This window comes from Odocoileus virginianus, chromosome 4 (assembly GCF_023699985.2).
Source record: "Odocoileus virginianus isolate 20LAN1187 ecotype Illinois chromosome 4, Ovbor_1.2, whole genome shotgun sequence".
In the NCBI taxonomy this organism is placed as follows: domain Eukaryota; kingdom Metazoa; phylum Chordata; class Mammalia; order Artiodactyla; family Cervidae; genus Odocoileus; species Odocoileus virginianus.
In genome coordinates this window covers 28,029,977-28,038,954 of record NC_069677.1, presented here as the reverse complement: position 1 = coordinate 28,038,954, position 8,978 = coordinate 28,029,977, and the positions used below count along the sequence as shown (strand labels likewise).

Genomic DNA, 8,978 nt, shown 5'->3' with positions numbered 1-8,978 from the left:
GGAAGCTTATAGAAGTATAATCCTACCTCAAGAAACAAGAAAAACATCAAATAGACAACCTAACTTTAAACCTAAAATGATTGAGAAAAGAACAACAACAACAAAAACCCAAAATTAGTAGAAGGAAAGAAACATAAAGATCTGAGCAGAAATAAATGAAAGATTTAAATCTAGGAAGAAACTGTGCACAGAAAATTATAAGACACTGATGAAAGAAATCAAAGACAACATAAACAAATGGAGAGATATTCCATGTTCCTGGGTAGGGAGAATCAATATTGTGAAAATGACTATACTACCAAATGCAATCTATAGATTCAGTGTGATCCCTATCAAATTGCCAATCGCATTTTTCACAAAACTAAAAAAAAAATTTCACAGTTCACATGGAAACACAGAAGACCCTGAATAGCCAAAGCAGTCTTGAGAAAGAAGCATGGAGCTGGAGGAATCAACCTTCCTGACTTCAGTTTATACTACAAAGCTACAGTCATCAAGACAGTATGGTACTAGCACAGAAACAGAAATATAAACCAATGAAACAAGATTATTTCAGATGGTGACTTCAGCCATGAAATTAAAAGATACTTGCTCCTTGGGAGAAAAGCTATGACCAACCTAGACAGCATATTAAAAAGCAGAGACATCACTTTGCCAACAAAGGTCCATCTAGTCAAAGCTATGGTTTTTCCAGTAGTCATATATGGATGTCAGAGTTGGACTATAAAGAAAGCTGAGTGCTGAAGAATTGATGTTTTTGAACTGTGGTGTTGACTGCTAGAAGACTCTTTTTGACTCTTGTGGAGAAGACTATTGAGAGTCTCTTGCACTGCAAGGAGATCCAACCAGTCCATCCTAAAGGAGATCAGTCCTGAGTGTTCATTGGGAGGACTGATGCTGAAGCTGAAGCTCGAATACTTTGGCCATCTGATGAGAAGAATTGACTCATTTGAAAATACCCTGATGCTGGGAAAGATTGAAGGCAGGAGGAGAAGGGGACGACAGAGGATGAGATTGTTGGTTGGCATCACCAACTCGATGGACATGAGTTTGAGTAAGCTCCAGGAGTTGGTGATGGACAGGGAATCCTGGCATGAAGCCCATGTGGTTGCAAAGAGTCAGCCACAATTGAACAACTCAACTGAACTGGAACAAGATAGAAAGCCCAGAAATAAACCCATGTACCTATGGGTACCTTATTTTTGACAAAGGAGGCAAGAATATACAATGGGGCAAAGACAGCCTCTTCAATAAATGGTTCTGGGAAAACTGGACAGCTGTGTGTAAAAGAATGAAATTGGAACACTTCCTAACACCATACACAAAGATAAGCTCAAAATGGATTAAAGGCCTAAATGTAAGACCAGAAACCATAAAACTCTTAGAGGAAAACATAGGCAGAATACGCAATGACATAAGTCAAAGCAAGATCTTCTCTAACCCACCTCCTAGAGTAACAGAAATAAAAACAAAAGTAAACAAGTGGGACCTGATTAAACTTAAAAGCTTTTGCTCAGCAAGGGAAACTATAAACAAGGTGAAAAGACACCCCTTGGAATGGGAGAAAATAATAGCAAATGAAACAACTGACAAAGATTTAATTTCCAAAATATACAAGCAGCTCATACAACTCAATGCCAGAAAACAAACAACCCAATCAGAAAGTGGGGAAAAGACCTAAACAGACATTTCTTCAAAGAAGACATACAGATGGCTAACAAACAATGAAAAGATGCTCAACATTACTCATTATTAGAGAAATGCAAATCAAAACTACCATGAGCCTCTTTCCCGGCTGGAACCATGGAGGGTGCAGAAGAAAAGAAAAAGAAGGTTCCTGCTGTGCCAGAAACCCTTAAGAAAAAGCGAAAGAATTTCGCAGAGCTTAAGATCAAGCGCCTGAGAAAGAAGTTTGCCCAAAAGATGCTTCGAAAGGCAAGGAGGAAGCTTATTTATGAAAAAGCTAAGCATTACCACAAGGAATACAGGCAAATGTACAGAACTGAAATTCGAATGGCTAGGATGGCACGAAAAGCTGGCAACTTCTATGTACCCGCAGAACCCAAATTGGCATTTGTCATCAGGATCAGAGGTATCAACGGTGTGAGCCCAAAGGTTCGAAAGGTGCTGCAGCTCCTTCGCCTCCGGCAGATCTTCAATAGCACCTTTGTGAAGCTCAACAAGGCATCAATTAACATGCTGAGAATTGTGGAGCCATACATTGCATGGGGGTATCCAAATCTGAAGTCTGTAAATGAATTGATTTACAAGCGTGGTTATGGCAAAATCAACAAAAAGCGAATTGCCCTGACAGACAACGCATTGATTGCTCGATCTCTTGGGAAATACGGAATCATCTGCATGGAGGATCTGATTCATGAGATCTATACTGTTGGAAAACGTTTCAAAGAAGCAAACAACTTCCTGTGGCCCTTTAAATTGTCTTCTCCACGAGGTGGAATGAAGAAAAAGACCACCCATTTTGTAGAAGGTGGAGATGCTGGCAACAGGGAAGACCAGATCAACAGGCTTATTAGAAGGATGAACTAAGGTATCTACCAGGATTATTTTTGTAATCTGGTCCGTTAATAAACAGTTGAAACAAATTGAAAAAAAAAAAAAAAAAAAAAAACTACCATGAGATATCACTTCACACTGGTTAGAATGGCCATCATCAAAAAGTCTACAAACAATAAATGCTGGAGAGGGTGTGGAGAAAAAGGAATGCTCTTGCACTGTTGATGGGAATGTAAATTGATACAGCCACTATGGAAGATGGTATGGAGGTTCCTTAAAAAGTAGGAATAAAATCATCATATGACCCAGCAATCTCACTCCTAGGCATATACTCTTAGGAAATCAAAATTGAAGAAGACACATGTATCCCATTGTTCATTGCAGCACTATTTACAATAGCTAGAACATGGAAGCAACCTAGATGTCCATCAACAGATGAATGGATAAAGAAGTTGTGGTACATATACACAATGGAATATTACTCAGCCATAGAAAGGAATGCATTTGAGTCAGTTCTGATGAGGTGGATGAACCTAGAGCCTATTACACAGAGTGAAGTGAGTCAGAAAGAGAAAGATAAATATCATATTCTAACACATATATATGGAATCTAGAAAAATGGTACTGAAGAATTTATTTACAGGTCAGTAGTGGAGAAACAGACATAGAGAATAGACTTATGGACATGGGGAGAGGGGGGGAGAGGGGAGATGTATGGAAAGAGTAACATGCAAACTTACATTACCATGTGTAAAATAGATAGCCAACAGGAATTTACCGTTTGTCTCAGGAAACTCAAACAGGGGCTCTGTATCATCCTGGAGGGGTGGGATGGGGAGGCAGATGGGAGGGATTTTCAAAAGGGAGGGGATATATGTATACCTATGGCTGATTCATGTTGAGGTTTGACAGAAAACAACAAAATTCTGTAAACCAAGTATCTTTCAATAAAAAAATAAATTAAAAAGAAAGAAAAAGAATTAATGTAAAAATTTTTATCTGTCAACAGATTGGTATGTGAAAGTACTTTATATCTTTGGTTTAAAAACTGTCCAGATTTCTTAATGAAGTGTTAATAAAGTATTTCATGTATATATTCCAAGAAAAAGAGAAACTCAAAAAAAAAAAAGGTCACAAATACCAACTAAGATAGATACAATACTAGGAAAACATAACAAGAAATATGCAAAATCTATATGAGAAAATTTTAAAATATCATTGTGGATAAATTAAACATATAAATAAAAAATAAAAATAAAATATCATTGTGGAAATTACCAAGAAGTGTGAATAAATATTTTGGCATAACATGTTCTCCTATATGAGCACTAAACCCCAAACTAAATTTAAATAAATTGTATTTCTAGTAAAGGAGGAACAAATTTTTTTTAACTGAATAAGCTAAAATTTATTGAAAAAATAAGGAAGCAAGAATTGGAGGGAATTTTTGGGGGAAAAAAAAAAAAGCACAATGACTGGTCCTATGAGATATTTAGTATAAACATAACAAAACTGTTGCCCTTACATATGACTAGACAGGTAGCTCAATGGAACAGAAAAGGAAGTCCACAATAGACCAAAAAGCTTAATGAGAACTAGCATGTGATAAAAGTAGCTATGGTTTCTTATAGTTCTTCACAGTTTCATTTTTCATATTTAAATATTTATCTCAAATCTATCTTAGAGTAAGATGTGAGGAATAAATTAAAATGTATTTCCCTCCTAAACCAATTGCTCCCAATCCCTCAAATTGATGATTGAGATTTCAACATAAAATTGAAACCATGAAGAACTGTGAGAAACCATAGAAAATATTTTATTTGCAGAGTGAAGAAGGCCTATTATATTTTACAAAACCCAGAAACCATCAAAGAAAAGTTAATGTTTGACTATGTGAAAATTTTAAAATTTATTCATGGAGAGGAAAAAAAGCACAAGAAAATTAAATATGAAATGACAAACTGGAAAAATTGCTCTTAACTCATATCAATGGAAAGGGATAAATTCCAAAACATATATTCTATATATGTTTCTATAAATCAGTAAGAAAGGACAAAAACACAATAGAAAACTGGGCAAAAGATATCAACAGTTTATAGAAAAATAAATACAAATGACTCAAATATTTAAAAAGATGCTCATCCTCTCATTATAAAGGAAATGCAAATTCAAACTATAATGAGATACAAGGGACCCCCTGACAGTCCAGTGGATAGGCTTCCTTGCTTCCACTGCAGGAGGCACCAGCTGGATCCCTGATCGGTTGGATCCCTGGTCAGCGGAAGTAGGAGGCTGTGTGCCCTGTGGCACAGCCAAAAACAACCCCACAAAAACTAAACAAAACAAAATAAAACTATATTGAGATATAATATTTCACCTATTTGTTTGGCAACGGTTTAAAAAAAATTAACACGTTGAAGATGCTATGGGGAAAAGTTGCTCTCAACATGGCTGGGGGGATGCAAACTGGTATAGTCACTATGCAGGGCAGTTTAATATCACTGTCAAAATTACACATACATCTTCTTTGATTCTAAAAATGTGTCCTAGAGATATGCTCTTGAATGTGTAAAATGACATCTATTCAAGGTTGTTTGTTGCACTATTTTGTTTTAATAGCAAACACTATAAAGACAACCCAAGCTTTTGGAATTCTGGTAGAGAAGGACTGTCCACTAAGTGAACAGACAAACCAGGTAAGTGAGCTATAGCAGGAGACTAGAAAAGAAACTTTATTCAAAAAAGATAAGACTGGTCAACAGTTTCAAATACTGATGAGTGGTCAAATAACATAAGAACAGAAAATAGACAATAGATGTTGGGAAGATACACATAATTGGTCATCTTTAAAAATAATGGTGGAAAAAAAAATAATGGTGGAACACAAAATGAAATGGTGAGATCAAAAATATTTATTGGAATAGATAAAGAAAAGAATGGGAGAAAATAAAATATAGAATTAAAAAATTTTTAATTAAAAAAATTTTTTTAAAGAACAGAATGGGAGATAAGGAAGTGGAGGCAATGAGTATAGATTGTAGCCAGAACGTTTTGGTATTTTAGAAAATGAGTAATAGTATAGGAATGGAATAATCCTATAAAGAAATAATAATGTACACAAATACCCACAGCTACTTGGAAGAAAGAAAAAGAAAGAAGAAGGGAAGGAAGGGAAAGAAAGAAAGGAAGGAGGGAGGGAGACAGAAGAGTTACACTATGATAGTACACTATTTAAAACATTAACAATCCCTCAAAGAAGGCTGATAATGTTAAGATCTTTTAACTATCATTGAACTTCAATCAATTTGACTTTTTTTGATAGTCTCTCATAATCAAAGATTATGTTAGTACTAGTTATTAGAGCCATGTATATTTATGATTAGTAAGTATAGAAATTCTTGCCACATAAACTTCATTGTCACTTATTAATGTATAGCCACGCCTGTAAATGGTGCTTCTTCTTCTTTTTTCAGTCCAGCCACATGGCTTGTGGGATCTTATTTCCCTGACCAGGGATCAAACTCCATTGGGCCCTGGCAATGAATGTGCCCAGTCCTAATTATTGGATCACCAAGGAATTCTTGATGGTGACTTTTTTAAGGTTTAGATTTGGCCTTATTTGGTGTAACTTTGTAACTTCCTTTTTCTCGTTGTTGTCTATTTTCTGCTATTTGCTCTACATAGAGTGATTATTTTGATAGTTATCATCTAACTAATCATATATGTAACTGTTTCATGTTGAGAAAGCTATCACAGCTTCAATGCGGAGGGCATGCCTGCACTCAGAAATTCATTATCGCTCATTCAAACATGTCACCTAATGATGGGTGTGGTTTAAGTGATACTGATAACAGTGGTAGCAAATTCACAGCTATAACTATGTAGCAGTTTGAACATTACTCTTTTCTGTAGACTGCTCCATTTGCCTGAATTTTAATGCCATTAATATTCCACATTAAACTCTTTCAAGAATAAGGATAAGCACATGTAAATTGTAAAAGATAATACCATTTATTCATCCTCATTTATTTATGGAGTGTCTACTCAGCATAAGGCCTACAATTGTTCCTGCCCCTGAGAATGCTTATAACCCCATGGAATAGAGAGGCAATAAAACAATCATTATAAAGTGAGAAGATGCACTTTTAGGGAAGTTCTAGATGCAGTGGGAGCACACCACAGAGTCATCAGAGAGGGCCCAGGCAGCAGGTCCTTTGTGTAGTAACACTGAGGTCTCACATGATGTCAGCATTAGTTAAGTTATGGGCAAAGTCTTCCTGAAAGCCAGGTGCAAAGGAATGAAACTGGATGGGTCCTCAAGAGTTTATCATGTCACTGCCAACTTGGATCTGAATGCACTTAACCCAAATTGTCCCTACATAGATGCAGACAGGTGTCAAGTCACACAACCAGTTTATGTACCCTTTACACCTGCGTATAAATGTGTTTATCAGATCCTGTCCAAAGAAGCATATTTTGACAAGAAGGAAAAGAAAGTATCTTCAGGCCTAGGAATCCTGGGGACACACTATCAAGTAAGAGAAAAGGGTGGAAGGCAGAAGATGTACTAGACGAACATTATTTCTTCACAGGTGGGCCTGAAACAGGTTGTGGCTGTGTTGCTAGATTCAACAGTACAAAGGGAAGAACTTGTTCTAGGATGTGCTCTGAAGAAGTCCCCTCACTATCTTGTTTCCAAATGAATCTGGATTCTCTGCATTGCCTGGTTGAGATTGCCTTCCTTTGCTTCACTTTTACTCTAGATGGCAGCAACAGAACAAACTAGAGGAGAAAAACTCTTCGATGAGATTTGTTATGTGACTACTAGATAAAAAAGTCTCAGAATGTTATTTGAAATAAAATATGCCCTTTCAATTTTTTTTCCAGTATAGACATACATCAACAGTATTTCAAATAATTAAGTCAAGGTGCAGATGTTTTTGCAACTATTCAAGTTAGGCCACTGATCAAACAATATTTGTAGAGAAGTTTTATTATAATAACAATACCTCTGTGAAGACTCACTGTTTACGTGTACAAGTTTATATTGAGAAGCTGAAATATCAAGGTCAAATATTAAGTATACTTTTTAAATTAAGGAAATCTCTTCCAATAAAGGGCCAGAGAGTCAGACAGACAATAGACAGACATTCTCTGGCTGAATAGAGAAATAAAATTTTACTATTTCTTTAATAAATTTATGTTTTTAAAGTCATTTCAAATAAACATCCCTACATTAAACTGGTTTATATGTATATATATATTAAAAACACAGTTTACAAATATTTTAAAAGAATTAATTTCATTAAAAAATGACATTTGCCATCACTCTCTCTAAGCTAAAAGAATTTATGATCCCAGAACAGTTTGTAGGTGAGACTGCAGAAACACCAGAAACATTATTTTTTTAAAAAAAGACCTGAAAATAAGCCAGGAGATTAAGAGAAAGATGAAAGTTGTAGTAATTTTCAAAAGGGGCTTTCAAGAACACGTTATATTGGTTGACACTATGCTCTCACACAATTCAAGGCTGGATTGAGCAAAGGACACCCAAGGGGGTGGGAAATACAGTTGTCCAGGTTATGTGTCTCATTGCTCTAGAAGCTGCAGCTTATTGCTCTATAGTCATAGGTTTATGTATTAGTTAGGTTGATTTTCTAAAGCATCTTGGAGAAGGGTCATTTGTTTGTAATTTACACAAAAGTGTCCTTTGGACAAGCAGTGGACCTATTAGCGTAAGTCAGAAGGGCTTCATCAAATTAAAGCTCTGTGAAAGTAACATTTCTTTTTGTTCTAGAATTATTGGCTTGATAAATTGGAATTAATTAATCTGATTTTTTTAGATTACCATTGTTAAGTCATCTTTTAACTAGATCAATGAAGAAACAACATTGGTTGTGTCAAAGCTCTATATTGGAGGTTTTAGTTGGATTTTGTAGCTCAGTCATTCACTCATAGGTCCTGCTTGTGTTTGGGTGAACTGGAAAGTAGTGTAGCATCATATAATCAGAAGCTTTATTTTTTTAATTTATTTTGATCTGATCACAGCATTTAAAATATCTACAAGAGGAAAAAATTCACAAGGTAGATAAAGAATATGCACAAAGAAGTCATTAAAAAAAAAGTTCATCATTATGTGATTTAGAATAGCGAACAAACTAGAAATGATGTACAAAAGAGGTATGGTTGATTGTAACATATACTAAGATTTTAATAATCAAATAAATATTTATCAAGACTTCACTAACATGCCAGGCATTCTGTTAGAAAATTCAACACTAAAAAAAAAGAAAGAAAAAAAGAGAGATTTCCTGAATATGATCGATATGGAAATTGACTTTCTTATGATAACAATTGGGCTTCCCTGGTAGCTCAACTGGTAAAAGATCTGCCTGCAATACAGGAGACTCCAATTTAATTCAAAGATCTCCTGGAGAAGGGATAGGCTACCCACTCCAATA

The 8,978-nt window shown here is 35.4% G+C and overlaps 1 pseudogene; it reads left to right on the top strand.

The window, feature by feature from the left end:
• The first annotated feature begins 1,789 nt into the window (after window positions 1–1,789).
• On the top strand, window positions 1,790–2,606 carry LOC139034748 (large ribosomal subunit protein uL30 pseudogene; annotated as a pseudogene).
• Window positions 2,607–8,978: the final 6,372 nt, after the last annotated feature.